This window comes from Bufo gargarizans, chromosome 8 (genome assembly GCF_014858855.1).
Source record: "Bufo gargarizans isolate SCDJY-AF-19 chromosome 8, ASM1485885v1, whole genome shotgun sequence".
In the NCBI taxonomy this organism is placed as follows: domain Eukaryota; kingdom Metazoa; phylum Chordata; class Amphibia; order Anura; family Bufonidae; genus Bufo; species Bufo gargarizans.
Window position 1 is genome coordinate 190,694,168 of NC_058087.1, and position 17,416 is coordinate 190,711,583.

The following is a 17,416-nucleotide window of genomic DNA, read 5'->3' on the forward strand; positions in this document are numbered from 1 at the left end:
AAGTTGAATGGGTCCGGCCCGCTGCACGGATGTTGCCCGTGCATTGGGTACCGCAATTGCGGTCTCCAATGCACGGAACAGCCGCACAACGGCCTTATTTTTGAATCACCTTTTATTGTATATACTTAGTGTGACAGCTCAGGCTAGGTTCACATAGGGCACTTTTTATGTTTTTGATGCTTTCCTGATCAAAAACAAAGACACAAGCTAGCCATACACATTGCAGAGGTGTCAGCACAGCTACAGCTTCTGACCCCTCTACACATGCATGCTCGGCTGTATCCTGAATGGGGCAGAAATGAGAAGGCTGCTGCTATGCCCCCAGGGGGAAGGTGGCCGCCAGGCTCCTAGGAGAGGGCTGTTGCGAGGCTTCCAGGAGGACACCGCTGCTAAGCTCTCACCACCAGGAGCAGGCTGCCGCCAAGCTCCTTACAGAAAGCTGCCGCCAGGCTCCCTGCAGAAAGCTGCCGCCAGGCTCCTCATAGAAAGCTGCCGCCAGGCTCCCTGCAGAAAGCTGCCGCCAGGCTCCCTGCAGAAACTGCCGCCAGGCTCCCTGCAGAAAGCTGCCGCCAAGCCCCTTACAGAAAGTTGCCGCCAGGTTCCTCGCAGAAAGCTGCCGCCAGGCTCCCCGCAGAAAGCTGCCGCCAGGCTCCCCACACAAAGCTGCCGCCAGGCTCCCCGCACAAAGCTGCCGAAAGGCTCCCCGCAGAAAGCTGCCGCCAGGCTCCCCGCAGAAAGCTGCCGCCAGGCTCCTTGCAGAAAGCTGCCGCCAGGCTCCCGCGCAGAAAGCTGCCGCCAGGCTCCGCGCAGAAAGCTGCCGCCAGGCTCCTTGCAGAAAGCTGCCGCCAGGCTCCCCGCAGAAAGCTGCCGCCAGGCTCCCCGCAGAAAGCTGCCGCCAGACCCCTTACAGAAAGCTGCCGCCAGGCCCCCTGCAGAAAGCTGCCGCCAGGCTCATCAAAGAAAGCTGCCGCCAGGCTCCCTGCAGAAAGCTGCCGCCAGGCTCCCTGCAGAAAGCTGCCGCCAAGCCCCTTACAGAAAGTTGCCGCCAGGTTCCTCGCAGAAAGCTGCCGCCAGGCTCCCCGCACAAAGCTGCCGCCAGGCTCCCCGCACAAAGCTGCCGAAAGGCTCCCCGCAGAAAGCTGCCGCCAGGCTCCCCGCAGAAAGCTGCCGCCAGGCTCCTTGCAGAAAGCTGCCGCCAGGCTCCCGCGCAGAAAGCTGCCGCCAGGCTCCGCGCAGAAAGCTGCCGCCAGGCTCCGCGCAGAAAGCTGACGCCAGGCTCCCCGCAGAAAGCTGCCGCCAGGCTCCCCGCAGAAAGCTGCCGCCAGACCCCTTACAGAAAGCTGCTGCCAGGCTCCTTACAAAAAGCTGCCGCCAGGCCCCCTGCAGAAAGCTGCCGCCAGGCTCATCAAAGAAAGCTGCCGCCAGGCTCCCCGCAGAAAGCTGCCGAAAGGCTACCCGCAGAAAGCTGCCGCCAGGCTCCCTGCAGAAAGCTGCCGCCAGGCTCCCCGTAGAAAGCTGCCGCCAGGCTCCCCGCAGAAAGCTGCCGCCAGGCTCCCCGCAGAAAGCTGCCACCAGGCTCCTTGCAGAAAGCTGCCGCCAGGCTCCCCGCGGAAAGCTGCCGCCAGGCTCCTTGCAGAAAGCTGCCGCCAGGCTTCTTGCAGAAAGCTGCCGCCAGGCTCCCCGCAGAAAGCTGCCGCCAGGCTCCTTGCAGAAAGCTGCCGCCAGGCTCCCCGCAGAAAGCTGCCGCCAGGCTCCTCTGGCTGTGGTTTATCTTACACAAGAACATTAAGATCAGATAGTTGGATTTCAACCTCCTTGACATGTGCCATCAGGGGAGAGTTGTGAGGCCCCAATAAATTGTTCAGCCAACATTTATCTAAGGTGTATGGCCAGCTTTAGGCCTGGTTCACACAGTAAGGTCTGAGCTGTGCAGAGGGACACTCGAATCATTGATCATAACTGTATTCTGAAATAAAACAGGAATTCACCCGATTGTTGTGATCACCAAATGCAGCTCGGACAAGAGTGAAGAGGTCAAGAAGAAGTTCGGAAACCTTGGGGTGATGAAGAGAATCTGCCTGGAGAACTACACCGAGAACAACTTCGAGCGAACGGAGGAAAAAGACCAAAAGATTCTGGAATTTGTCAACATGTGCATCCAAGAGGCCGAGCGAGGCCTAAAGATGAGGCAGAATGAGGATCTGCAGACCAGATTCATCGCCCAGGCAACTCAACAAGTGAAACTGGAGTCTGACATCTTGAGGAAAAAGATAATACCTCCCCGAAAAAAATTTCTTTGGTTTTTTTAGTTTTTTGACATGTAAAAATCTCCATTTTTGGTGTCATTTTTAAGTTGGTTTCACACAAGGTTTTCACCTTTTTTTTCCCACCCGCATTTTCAAAATTGTGTGAACATACCCTTAGGAGTTTTGCTTTTTTTGGCACTTTTTTTGCACAAGTTTTTATTTTTTTGTGAAGAAAGTGCCAGCTCCAAACGTCGGTTTAAAGTCAATGGGAAATATGAAATGCATTTTTTTTTTTTTTACCTAGCGACATTTTTCTCCCCATCTTGGGGGTGCATTTTGTCTATGGCTTTTAAAAAAAATTGCAAGTTAAAGCAACGTCATTTCTGCAGGCATTTTCCCATTCCTCTATGGGGGTAAAGTGTCTAATGCCTTAATTAAAAATTCCATTCCATTAAAAAAATACATCAATAAATAAAAAAATGCATGCTGAATGCAAAAAAAGTTTTTGTTTTTTTTAGAGGCAAGTAAAAGGCCCTTGCAAATTTGTGTGTGAAAGGGGCCTTATTGGGTACAGTATAAAAGAAAGAAATGAACTAAACCCCTGTGACTCTGGCCCACAATCCTCCACAAGAGAACGCAGACGAGAACCTCATGTTCATTTGTTAAAAATTCTGCTTAGCAGCATGGGGGCCATTCATTAGGACTGCCTACGCCAGTTTTTTTACATAAAAAGTTGCACGGCCCCATTTTTCTCTTTTTTCAACTTTTTAAATGCCTGTGTGCCCCTTTTTATGTTAGGCAGCTGTGTGGGGTGTGACAGGGGAGGGTCATCAGCCTCAGCAAATTCACTAACATTTACAGATTTGTTAAAAGTTCTGTTCGGGGGAGTTCACATCACCGTTTTCATTCTCTCTTGGGCAGAGAAGTGGCAGGTGAGGTTTAACACTGACAAATGTAAGGGTATGCACATGGGAAGGAATAATGCAAGTCACCCGTACATACTAAATGGTAAAACACTGGGTAAGGGCTCATCCACATGACCGTATGTATTTTGCGGTCCACAAAACACGGATCCGCAAAAAATACAGATGAGGTCCATGTGCATTCCGTATTTTGCTGAAATGAACAGCTGGCCCCTAATAGAACAGTCCTAACCTTGTCCGCAATGCGGACAATAATAGGACATGTTGTGTTTTGTTTTTAAATGGACACACAGAGTAATTTCCGTTTTTCTTGGGCGGACCCATTGAAACAAATGGTTCTGCATACTGTATGCAAAAAAAACAACGGAATGGACATGGAAAGAAAATACGTGCAGAAAGCTGCCGCCAGGCTCCCTGCAGAAAGCTGCCGCCAGGCTCCTTACAGAAAGCTGCCGCCAGGCTCCCTGCAGAAAGCTGCCGCCAGGCTCCTCATAGAAAGCTGCCGCCAGGCTCCCTGCAGAAAGCTGCCGCCAGGCTCCCTGCAGAAAGCTGCCGCCAGGCTCCCTGCAGAAAGCTGCCGCCAAGCCCCTTACAGAAAGTTGCCGCCAGGTTCCTCGCAGAAAGCTGCCGCCAGGCTCCCCGCAGAAAGCTGCCGCCAGGCTCCCCGCACAAAGCTGCCGCCAGGCTCCCCGCACAAAGCTGCCGAAAGGCTCCCCGCAGAAAGCTGCCGCCAGGCTCCCCGCAGAAAGCTGCCGCCAGGCTCCTTGCAGAAAGCTGCCGCCAGGCTCCCGCGCAGAAAGCTGCCGCCAGGCTCCGCGCAGAAAGCTGCCGCCAGGCTCCTTGCAGAAAGCTGCCGCCAGGCTCCCCGCAGAAAGCTGCCGCCAGGCTCCCCGCAGAAAGCTGCCGCCAGACCCCTTACAGAAAGCTGCTGCCAGGCTCCTTACAGAAAGCTGCCGCCAGGCCCCCTGCAGAAAGCTGCCGCCAGGCTCATCAAAGAAAGCTGCCGCCAGGCTCCCTGCAGAAAGCTGCCGCCAAGCCCCTTACAGAAAGTTGCCGCCAGGTTCCTCGCAGAAAGCTGCGCCAGGCTCCCCGCAGAAAGCTGCCGCCAGGCTCCCCGCAGAAAGCTGCCGAAAGGCTACCCGCAGAAAGCTGCCGCCAGGCTCCCTGCAGAAAGCTGCCGCCAGGCTCCCTGTAGAAAGCTGCCGCCAGGCTCCCCGCAGAAAGCTGCCGCCAGGCTCCCCGCAGAAAGCTGCCACCAGGCTCCTTGCAGAAAGCTGCCGCCAGGCTCCCCGCGGAAAGCTGCCGCCAGGCTCCTTGCAGAGAGCTGCCGCCAGGCTTCTTGCAGAAAGCTGCCGCCAGGCTCCCCGCAGAAAGCTGCCGCCAGGCTCCTTGCAGAAAGCTGCCGCCAGGCTCCCCGCAGAAAGCTGCCGCCAGGCTCCTCTGGCTGTGGTTTATCTTACACAAGAACATTAAGATCAGATAGTTGGATTTCAACCTCCTTGACATGTGCCATCAGGGGAGAGTTGTGAGGCCCCAATAAATTGTTCAGCCAACATTTATCTAAGGTGTATGGCCAGCTTTAGGCCTGGTTCACACAGTAAGGTCTGAGCTGTGCAGAGGGACACTCGAATCATTGATCATAACTGTATTCTGAAATAAAACAGGAATTCACCCGATTGTTGTGATCACCAAATGCAGCTCGGACAAGAGTGAAGAGGTCAAGAAGAAGTTCGGAAACCTTGGGGTGATGAAGAGAATCTGCCTGGAGAACTACACCGAGAACAACTTCGAGCGAACGGAGGAAAAAGACCAAAAGATTCTGGAATTTGTCAACATGTGCATCCAAGAGGCCGAGCGAGGCCTAAAGATGAGGCAGAATGAGGATCTGCAGACCAGATTCATCGCCCAGGCAACTCAACAAGTGAAACTGGAGTCTGACATCTTGAGGAAAAAGATAATACCTCCCCGAAAAAAATTTCTTTGGTTTTTTTAGTTTTTTGACATGTAAAAATCTCCATTTTTGGTGTCATTTTTAAGTTGGTTTCACACAAGGTTTTCACCTTTTTTTTCCCACCCGCATTTTCAAAATTGTGTGAACATACCCTTAGGAGTTTTGCTTTTTTTGGCACTTTTTTTGCACAAGTTTTTATTTTTTTGTGAAGAAAGTGCCAGCTCCAAACGTCGGTTTAAAGTCAATGGGAAATATGAAATGCATTTTTTTTTTTTTTACCTAGCGACATTTTTCTCCCCATCTTGGGGGTGCATTTTGTCTATGGCTTTTAAAAAAAATTGCAAGTTAAAGCAACGTCATTTCTGCAGGCATTTTCCCATTCCTCTATGGGGGTAAAGTGTCTAATGCCTTAATTAAAAATTCCATTCCATTAAAAAAAATACATCAATAAATAAAAAAATGCATGCTGAATGCAAAAAAAGTTTTTGTTTTTTTTAGAGGCAAGTAAAAGGCCCTTGCAAATTTGTGTGTGAAAGGGGCCTTATTGGGTACAGTATAAAAGAAAGAAATGAACTAAACCCCTGTGACTCTGGCCCACAATCCTCCACAAGAGAACGCAGACGAGAACCTCATGTTCATTTGTTAAAAATTCTGCTTAGCAGCATGGGGGCCATTCATTAGGACTGCCTACGCCAGTTTTTTTACATAAAAAGTTGCACGGCCCCATTTTTCTCTTTTTTCAACTTTTTAAATGCCTGTGTGCCCCTTTTTATGTTAGGCAGCTGTGTGGGGTGTGACAGGGGAGGGTCATCAGCCTCAGCAAATTCACTAACATTTACAGATTTGTTAAAAGTTCTGTTCGGGGGAGTTCACATCACCGTTTTCATTCTCTCTTGGGCAGAGAAGTGGCAGGTGAGGTTTAACACTGACAAATGTAAGGGTATGCACATGGGAAGGAATAATGCAAGTCACCCGTACATACTAAATGGTAAAACACTGGGTAAGGGCTCATCCACATGACCGTATGTATTTTGCGGTCCACAAAACACGGATCCGCAAAAAATACAGATGAGGTCCATGTGCATTCCGTATTTTGCTGAAATGAACAGCTGGCCCCTAATAGAACAGTCCTAACCTTGTCCGCAATGCGGACAATAATAGGACATGTTGTGTTTTGTTTTTAAATGGACACACAGAGTAATTTCCGTTTTTCTTGGGCGGACCCATTGAAACAAATGGTTCTGCATACTGTATGCAAAAAAAACAACGGAATGGACATGGAAAGAAAATACGTGCAGAAAGCTGCCGCCAGGCTCCCTGCAGAAAGCTGCCGCCAGGCTCCTTACAGAAAGCTGCCGCCAGGCTCCCTGCAGAAAGCTGCCGCCAGGCTCCTCATAGAAAGCTGCCGCCAGGCTCCCTGCAGAAAGCTGCCGCCAGGCTCCCTGCAGAAAGCTGCCGCCAGGCTCCCTGCAGAAAGCTGCCGCCAAGCCCCTTACAGAAAGTTGCCGCCAGGTTCCTCGCAGAAAGCTGCCGCCAGGCTCCCCGCAGAAAGCTGCCGCCAGGCTCCCCGCACAAAGCTGCCGCCAGGCTCCCCGCACAAAGCTGCCGAAAGGCTCCCCGCAGAAAGCTGCCGCCAGGCTCCCCGCAGAAAGCTGCCGCCAGGCTCCTTGCAGAAAGCTGCCGCCAGGCTCCCGCGCAGAAAGCTGCCGCCAGGCTCCGCGCAGAAAGCTGCCGCCAGGCTCCTTGCAGAAAGCTGCCGCCAGGCTCCCCGCAGAAAGCTGCCGCCAGGCTCCCCGCAGAAAGCTGCCGCCAGACCCCTTACAGAAAGCTGCTGCCAGGCTCCTTACAGAAAGCTGCCGCCAGGCCCCCTGCAGAAAGCTGCCGCCAGGCTCATCAAAGAAAGCTGCCGCCAGGCTCCCTGCAGAAAGCTGCCGCCAAGCCCCTTACAGAAAGTTGCCGCCAGGTTCCTCGCAGAAAGCTGCGCCAGGCTCCCCGCAGAAAGCTGCCGCCAGGCTCCCCGCAGAAAGCTGCCGAAAGGCTACCCGCAGAAAGCTGCCGCCAGGCTCCCTGCAGAAAGCTGCCGCCAGGCTCCCTGTAGAAAGCTGCCGCCAGGCTCCCCGCAGAAAGCTGCCGCCAGGCTCCCCGCAGAAAGCTGCCACCAGGCTCCTTGCAGAAAGCTGCCGCCAGGCTCCCCGCGGAAAGCTGCCGCCAGGCTCCTTGCAGAGAGCTGCCGCCAGGCTTCTTGCAGAAAGCTGCCGCCAGGCTCCCCGCAGAAAGCTGCCGCCAGGCTCCTTGCAGAAAGCTGCCGCCAGGCTCCCCGCAGAAAGCTGCCGCCAGGCTCCTCTGGCTGTGGTTTATCTTACACAAGAACATTAAGATCAGATAGTTGGATTTCAACCTCCTTGACATGTGCCATCAGGGGAGAGTTGTGAGGCCCCAATAAATTGTTCAGCCAACATTTATCTAAGGTGTATGGCCAGCTTTAGGCCTGGTTCACACAGTAAGGTCTGAGCTGTGCAGAGGGACACTCGAATCATTGATCATAACTGTATTCTGAAATAAAACAGGAATTCACCCGATTGTTGTGATCACCAAATGCAGCTCGGACAAGAGTGAAGAGGTCAAGAAGAAGTTCGGAAACCTTGGGGTGATGAAGAGAATCTGCCTGGAGAACTACACCGAGAACAACTTCGAGCGAACGGAGGAAAAAGACCAAAAGATTCTGGAATTTGTCAACATGTGCATCCAAGAGGCCGAGCGAGGCCTAAAGATGAGGCAGAATGAGGATCTGCAGACCAGATTCATCGCCCAGGCAACTCAACAAGTGAAACTGGAGTCTGACATCTTGAGGAAAAAGATAATACCTCCCCGAAAAAAATTTCTTTGGTTTTTTTAGTTTTTTGACATGTAAAAATCTCCATTTTTGGTGTCATTTTTAAGTTGGTTTCACACAAGGTTTTCACCTTTTTTTTCCCACCCGCATTTTCAAAATTGTGTGAACATACCCTTAGGAGTTTTGCTTTTTTTGGCACTTTTTTTGCACAAGTTTTTATTTTTTTGTGAAGAAAGTGCCAGCTCCAAACGTCGGTTTAAAGTCAATGGGAAATATGAAATGCATTTTTTTTTTTTTTACCTAGCGACATTTTTCTCCCCATCTTGGGGGTGCATTTTGTCTATGGCTTTTAAAAAAAATTGCAAGTTAAAGCAACGTCATTTCTGCAGGCATTTTCCCATTCCTCTATGGGGGTAAAGTGTCTAATGCCTTAATTAAAAATTCCATTCCATTAAAAAAAATACATCAATAAATAAAAAAATGCATGCTGAATGCAAAAAAAGTTTTGTTTTTTTTTAGAGGCAAGTAAAAGGCCCTTGCAAATTTGTGTGTGAAAGGGGCCTTATTGGGTACAGTATAAAAGAAAGAAATGAACTAAACCCCTGTGACTCTGGCCCACAATCCTCCACAAGAGAACGCAGACGAGAACCTCATGTTCATTTGTTAAAAATTCTGCTTAGCAGCATGGGGGCCATTCATTAGGACTGCCTACGCCAGTTTTTTTACATAAAAAGTTGCACGGCCCCATTTTTCTCTTTTTTCAACTTTTTAAATGCCTGTGTGCCCCTTTTTATGTTAGGCAGCTGTGTGGGGTGTGACAGGGGAGGGTCATCAGCCTCAGCAAATTCACTAACATTTACAGATTTGTTAAAAGTTCTGTTCGGGGGAGTTCACATCACCGTTTTCATTCTCTCTTGGGCAGAGAAGTGGCAGGTGAGGTTTAACACTGACAAATGTAAGGGTATGCACATGGGAAGGAATAATGCAAGTCACCCGTACATACTAAATGGTAAAACACTGGGTAAGGGCTCATCCACATGACCGTATGTATTTTGCGGTCCACAAAACACGGATCCGCAAAAAATACAGATGAGGTCCATGTGCATTCCGTATTTTGCTGAAATGAACAGCTGGCCCCTAATAGAACAGTCCTAACCTTGTCCGCAATGCGGACAATAATAGGACATGTTGTGTTTTGTTTTTAAATGGACACACAGAGTAATTTCCGTTTTTCTTGGGCGGACCCATTGAAACAAATGGTTCTGCATACTGTATGCAAAAAAAACAACGGAATGGACATGGAAAGAAAATACGTTTGTGTGCATGAGCCCTTGAACTGACATGGAAAAGGACTTAGGAATTTTAGTTTACAGAACATACTAAGCAGTAAAAACCAGTGTCAGGCAGCTGCTGCCAAGGCCAATAAGATAATGGGTTGCATCAAAAGGGGCATAGATGTCCGTGATAAGAACATAGTCCTACCACTTTATAGATCACTGGTCAGACCACACATGGAGGACTGTGTACACAAACATAGAAGAGGATTCTTTACGGTAAGAGCAGTGAGACTATGGAGCTCTCTGCCTGAGGAGGTGGTGATGGGGAGTACAATAAAGGGATTCAAGAGGGGCCTGGATGTATTTCTGGAGTGTAATAATATTACAGGTTAAATATGTAAAAAGGAAGGATTGGTCACTCTTACATGGAAATATAGGGTGTTTGTTTTATTAATATTACTAATATAAATTAAAATACAAAAACAATGATATAAAATGCATAAAATAGAACAATCTCCTATATCTATTCTCTATATATGACAAAAACGATAATAATTTCAATGCTGGATAGAAAACAGTGTTACAGTGTCTCCACCTGGATTCGATAGTCTGTTATGTGGAAGACAAATTGATACAAGTGTTCGCCCAGTGATTTGGATACAGTTTCAGTTGAATAGATAAATCAGCTGTATAATGGTAGAGAATGAGTCTCTAATACTTGTATCAAAGTCCATATGTATGAACGAAATCCCACTCTTTGTTTCTACTCCTTTTCATGGTGTTATAATATATAGCACTAATAGTCCGTGCAAAATGCTTTGAAACACAGTATAGACGAATCGACCGCTATAGGCCAATGCTGCACCGTATGCGCCTGCTGACTGATGCACTATATTTGTAAGGATTATCGCTGTACAGATAATTTCAGTCTTCACAGGCAATGTATTTGATCGGTGTTAACTGGATGTTATACCCACTGGGATAGTGGGCTTACCTTAGTTGAAGCCGTCGGATGGAGGTAAGGGCTTGAATGCGAGACCCTGCTTAGCTGGATCAGCCGACGTCCCGGCTGCAGGGCTGCTCGCGTCCCACGTGTTCTCCGCGGGAAATTTGAACCGGATATGCAAAGTCCTTCTCTATCAGCGCTGATGAATGACGTGTTGCGATGATTTTAACAATGGATCCAAGGGTTTCTTTTTCTTTATAGTGCACTTGGTAGAAGATGGGGTATTCGTCCAAAGGTGTGACGCTAGACGCGTTTCGGGGAAACACTGTCCCCTTCCTCAGTAGCATCACTGTCCCCTTGCTACTGAGGAAGGGGACAGTGTTTCCCCGAAACGCGTCTAGCGTCACACCTTTGGACGAATACCCCATCTTCTACCAAGTGCACTATAAAGAAAAAGAAACCCTTGGATCCATTGTTAAAATCATCGCAACACGTCATTCATCAGCGCTGATAGAGAAGGACTTTGCATATCCGGTTCAAATTTCCCGCGGAGAACACGTGGGACGCGAGCAGCCCTGCAGCCGGGACGTCGGCTGATCCAGCTAAGCAGGGTCTCGCATTCAAGCCCTTACCTCCATCCGACGGCTTCAACTAAGGTAAGCCCACTATCCCAGTGGGTATAACATCCAGTTAACACCGATCAAATACATTGCCTGTGAAGACTGAAATTATCTGTACAGCGATAATCCTTACAAATATAGTGCATCAGTCAGCAGGCGCATACGGTGCAGCATTGGCCTATAGCGGTCGATTCGTCTATACTGTGTTTCAAAGCATTTTGCACGGACTATTAGTGCTATATATTATAACACCATGAAAAGGAGTAGAAACAAAGAGTGGGATTTCGTTCATACATATGGACTTTGATACAAGTATTAGAGACTCATTCTCTACCATTATACAGCTGATTTATCTATTCAACTGAAACTGTATCCAAATCACTGGGCGAACACTTGTATCAATTTGTCTTCCACATAACAGACTATCGAATCCAGGTGGAGACACTGTAACACTGTTTTCTATCCAGCATTGAAATTATTATCGTTTTTGTCATATATAGAGAATAGATATAGGAGATTGTTCTATTTTATGCATTTTATATCATTGTTTTTGTATTTTAATTTATATTAGTAATATTAATAAAACAAACACCCTATATTTCCATGTAAGAGTGACCAATCCTTCCTTTTTACATATTTACTTACCATTTTGAGGGGTGACTCATTTTTGGATTGGAGCACCTGTCCTGAGGGAAACAGAAGTGAGCGGATCCCCCTGTTTTTTGCAATATTACAGGTTAGGCTGAGTTCACATCACCGTTTTAGCTTTCTGTTCTTCTGCCCTGGGCGCAAAATTTTAGGGGGCGCCAGCAGGGCCGCACCGCCAATTAGGCAAAGTGAGGCGATCGCCCAAGGCGGCGCGGCCCTGCTCACAAGTGGGGGCGGCGGCAGGGCACAGGGAGATGGGCGCTTCCATTGTGCTCATCTCCATAGTCATCTGTATCGCCGTCCTCAGGACAGAGATACAGATGGCTGTGCTGTGGGGCAGGGGAGGGAGAGGCGTGTCCCTTCCCCGTTCCTCTGATAGTGTCTAGTCGCTAGTGCCTGCAGCCTATCAGAGGCCGATGCAGGCAGTGCGATGATGTCATCACGCCGCCTGAGCCGTACAGCGCAAGACACAGGCCGGAAGAGGCTGCATCACATCGCTGCCATGGAGGTAAGTATAAGTGTTTATTTTTTTATATGGGACAATACTGGCTACTGGCACATGATTGGGGGGCCATCTATGGGGGGGCACTTGTTACTGGCACATGATTGGGGGGCCATCTGTGGGGGCACATCTTTACTGGCACATTATTGGGGGCATCTACTGAGGCCACAAATAAGGAGTATTTTATATGGGGGGCTCTGTATAGGGGCATTTTATACTGGGACACATTATGTAGGGGTACTATGGGGAAGGGGAGAGAGGGGTACTATGGGGTCATCTACAGGGGCACTAAGGAGGGGTATTTTATACTTGCAAATTTTGGGGGAAACTGAGGGCATCTACTGGGGCACTATATATGGGGCATTTTATACTGGTACATTATGGGGAGCACTAGGAAGGAGGGAGGAGGAGCATTATGGGGGCATTTACTGGGGGCACTATATAGGGGTATTTTATATTGGCACTATGGGGACATTAGGTCAACTGAGGGGCATTAAAATGGGGTATTTTTGCACTGTCACATTATAAGGAGAATTATTACTACTGGGGGGCATTATGGTGGGCTTTGTTACTACTGGGGGTCTATGGGGAACATGACTACTAATATGAGCATTATGGGAGCATTATTACTTCTGGGGCACAGTGTGGACATGTCGGGGGCACTGTAAGAGCACTATTACTGCCATGTGTGCTCTAGCAGAGAATTATTACTATTGGTGGGACTTTGGGGAGCAGTATTACTGTGGGGGGCACCCTGGCATGGTATCAGCTTACCACAATTATTTTTGAGGGACATTATGTTTACACTATCAGTGTCAGGGGCACTATTTGCTGGGCGCAGTTATTTAAGGGCACTGTCTGTGTGGTACTATATTAGGGGGTTTATCTGCTTCTGCAGTATAGTATTAGGGGTGGTAGGATGATTTGTTCAGAAGACGGGAGGATGATGGAAAAGTAGTAAACTAAGATTTTTTGGTCAAACTGCAGAGACGAGAAATGGCAGAAAAATGGTCGTCTGTATTACCCTGGATGTAAGAGGTATGAGGCGCTGTATTACCCTGGATGTAAGAGGTATGAGGCGCTGTATAACCCTGGATGTAAGAGGTATGAGGCGCTGTATTACCCTGGATGTAAGAGGTATGAGGCGCTGTATTACCCTGGATGTAAGAGGTATGAGGCGCTGTATAACCCTGGATGTAAGAGGTATGAGGCGCTGTATAACCCTGGATGTAAGAGGTATGAGGCGCTGTATTACCCTGGATGTAAGAGGTATGGGACGCTGTATTACCCTGGATGTAAGAGGTATGTGGCGCTGTATAACCCTGGATGTAAGAGGTATGAGGCGCTGTATTACCCTGGATGTAAGAGGTATGAGGCGCTGTATTACCCTGGATGTAAGAGGTATGAGGCGCTGTATAACCCTGGATGTAAGAGGTATGAGGCGCTGTATAACCCTGGATGTAAGAGGTATGAGGCGCTGTATTACCCTGGATGTAAGAGGTATGGGGCGCTGTATTACCCTGGATGTAAGAGGTATGAGGCGCTGTATTACCCTGGATGTAAGAGGTATGAGGCGCTGTATTACCCTGGATGTAAGAGGTATGAGGCACTGTATTACCCTGGATGTAAAAGGTATGGGGCGCTGTATTACCCTGGATGTAAGAGGTATGGGGCGCTGTATTACCCTGGATGTAAGAGGTATGAGGCGCTGTATTACCCTGGATGTAAGAGGTATGAGGCGCTGTATAACCCTGGATGTAGAAGGTATGAGGCGCTGTATTACCCTGGATGTAAGAGGTATGTGCGCTGTATTACCCTGTATGTAAGAGGTATGGGGCGCTGTATTACCCTGGATGTAAGAGGTATGAGGCGCTGTATTACCCTGGATGTAAGAGGTATGAGGCGCTGTATTACCCTGGATGTAAGAGGTATGGGGAGCTGTATTACCCTGTATGTAAGAGGTATGAGGCGCTGTATTACCCTGTATGTAAGAGGTATGAGGCGCTGTATTACCCTGGATGTAAGAGGTATGAGGCGCTGTATTACCCTAGATGTAAGAGGTATGAGGCGCTGTATTACCCTGGATGTAAGAGGTATGAGGCGCTGTATTACCCTGGATGTAAGAGGTATGGGGCGCTGTATTACCCTGCATGTAAGAGGTATGAGCCGCTGTATTACCCTGGATGTAAGAGGTATGAGGCGCTGTATTACCCTGGATGTAAGAGGTATGAGGCGCTGTATAACCCTGGATGTAAGAGGTATGAGGCGCTGTATTACCCTGGATGTAAGAGGTATGGGACGCTGTATTACCCTGGATGTAAGAGTTATGAGGCGCTGTATTACCTTGTATGTAAGAGGTATGAGGCGCTGTATTACCCTGGATGTAAGAGGTATGAGGCGCTGTATTACCCTGGATGTAAGAGGTATGGGGTGCTGTATTACCCTGGATGTAAGAGGTATGGGGCGCTGTATTACCCTGGATGTAAGAGGTATGAGGTGCTGTATTACCTGGATGTAAGAGGTATGGGGCGCTGTATTACCCTGGATGTAAGAGGTATGAGGCGCTGTATTACCCTGGATGTAAGAGGTATGAGGCGCTGTATTACCCTGGATGTAAGAGGTATGAGGCGCTGTATTACCCTGGATGTAAGAGGTATGGGGCGCTGTATTACCCTGGATGTAAGAGGTATGAGGTGCTCTATTACCCTGGATGTAAGAGGTATGGGGCGTTGTATTACCCTGGATGTAAGAGGTATGGGGCGCTGTATTACCCTGGATGTAAGAGGTATGGGGCGCTGTATTACCCTGGATGTAAGAGGTATGAGGCACTGTATTACCCTGGATGTAAGAGGTATGTGCGCTGTATTACCCTGGATGTAAGAGGTATGAGGTGCTGCATTACCTGGATGTAAGAGGTATGGGGTGCTGTATTACCCTGGATGTAAGAGGTATGGGGCGCTGTATTACCCTGGATGTAAGAGGTATGAGGCGCTGTATTACCCTGGGTGTAAGAGGTATGAGGCGCTGTATTACCCTGGATGTAAGAGGTATGAGGCACTGTATTACCCTGGATGTAAGAGGTATGAGGCGCTGTATTACCCTGGATGTAAGAGGTATGAGGCGCTGTATTACCCTGGGTGTAAGAGGTATGAGGCGCTGTATTACCCTGGATGTAAGAGGTATGAGGCGCTGTATTACCCTGGATGTAAGAGGTATGAGGCGCTGTATTACCCTGGATGTAAGAGGTATGAGGCGCTGTATTACCCTGGATGTAAGAGGTATGAGGCGCTGTATTACCCTGGATGTAAGAGGTATGAGGCGCTGTATTACCCTGGATGTAAGAGGTATGAGGCACTGTATTACCCTGGATGTAAGAGGTATGAGGCACTGTATTACCCTGGATGTAAGAGGTATGTGTGCTGTATTACCCTGGATGTAAGAGGTATGAGGCGCTGTATTACCCTGGGTGTAAGAGGTATGAGGCGCTGTATTACCATGGATGTTCTGTAGTGATGGGGGGGGGGGGGATATAGAATTTGGGCCACACCCATCTACTACATTGTACTCAGAGAGTTAGTTCCCTTTCACACGAGCGAGTTTTCCGCGCGGGTGCAATGCGGTAGGTGAACGCATGGCACCCGCACTGAATCCAGACCCATTCATGTCAATGGGTCTGTGTACATGAGCGTTGTTTTTCACGCATCAGTTCTGCGTTGCGTGAAAATCGCAGCATGTTCTATATTCTGGCCCAATAGAAGTGAATGGGGCTGCGTGAAAAACTCATTGCATCCGCAAGCAAGTGCGGGGGCGATGCGTTTTTCACTGATGGTTGCTAAGAGATGTTGTTTGTAAACCTTCAGTTTTTTATCATGCGTGTGAAAAGCGCATCAAAACGCATTGCACCCGCGCGGAAACAACTGAACAATTAAACACAATCGCAGACAAAACTGACTGAACTTGCTTGCAAAATAGTGCGAGTTTCACTGAACGCACCCGGACCTAATCCGTCACGCTCGTGTGAAAGGGGCCTTATCCCTGTGTTATCTGTAGTGTTACATAGGACTGCAGGTGATATCTACTACATTATCTGTAAAAAAAGGGGCGTGGTGACAGGTTTGGGGCGCAATACTTGGCTTGCCCCGGTGCTGGCAACCCACGCCACTGGATTCTGGTACATAAAATACGCATCGTATACGGATTATAAATACACTTTTGTAAAAAAGGTAATTTGGTGATAGAAGTATTTAGATACAGATATCAAAAAAATTACTGTTAGGAGTAGGCACCCCTCTCTTTACATTCAAGAGTACATGCATACGGAGTACATTCCGGTTTTTTTGTGGACCCATTGAAATGAATGGTTCCGTATACGGAAAGCAAAAAACTGCCCGAAAAACGAAAAAAAAAAAAAAAAAACGGTAGTGTGAAAGAGGCCTTAGTCTGTAATGCTTCAAATCTTAAAATTCAGTCTAGGATTAAGAGAACGAGAAGACATGACTCTTGATGGTGTTGGGGTATTCCTCAGATCAAAACCGCCAGAGGTTGTCTTTCATTACGGAGGGCTACCTGGGAGTTAACCCTAGGGGCTGTTTCAGATGAGCGCGTGCAGTGCGGGAATCTCACTCCATGTGTGAGCGCGCTCCTCCGTTCTGCCACTGCTCGTCTTGCAGGAGCGGGCGGCATTATACTGATTTATAATGCTGTGTGTCTCTGCATGACCTTACTGTTACAGAGGCATACTGAACACTGAAATGCTTCTGTAACAGTACGGTCGTGCAGAGGAACACAGCATTATAAAATGTTGTTGTTCGACAGTTCCGTGCATTGGGGGATGCAATTTGCCGTCCTAATGTCCTCTGTAGTACTTCCGTGGGATTCTGTGCCTCCGTCACGCACCGACCTTCCGGATTGCGGACCCATTTAAGTGAATAGGTCCACATACGTGATGCGGGATGCACACGGCCGGTGCCCGCATATTGCGGGCCCGCTGTTTACAAACAACGGCCGTGTGCATGAGCCCTAATGCTGTGCACGCCTGCAAGACGAGCAGGGTCCAGAATGGAGGATCACGCTCACACAGGGAGAATGATTTCCGGACTGCACATGCTTGTGTGAAACAGCCCCAGGTGTTGCGACTGTTCTAGTTAACGCCACAGCGCATAGACTGTGAGTTAGAGTCCGAGGGGTTCATTTTAATGTCTTCTGCCTGCAGCTTGTGGTTTGTTCCGCACAGGGGGGCGTTTGTCCATGGTTGCTCCCCCTGGCTGGTTATGTCACTCCCTTTTCTCTCCCTCCCCCCCTTGGGATATTCATTATGGTACTGGTCGTCCCTCCCCTATAGGAGGGCTTGCCTTCTCCCCGGTCTCTTCCTCACCGGCACTTTCCTCTAGCTGTTTCCCGCCCTGGTTGTGCTCTTTGCTTTCATCTTTTTCTTTTGCAGTTACCATTAAGTCACAGCTGGAGGTCGGTT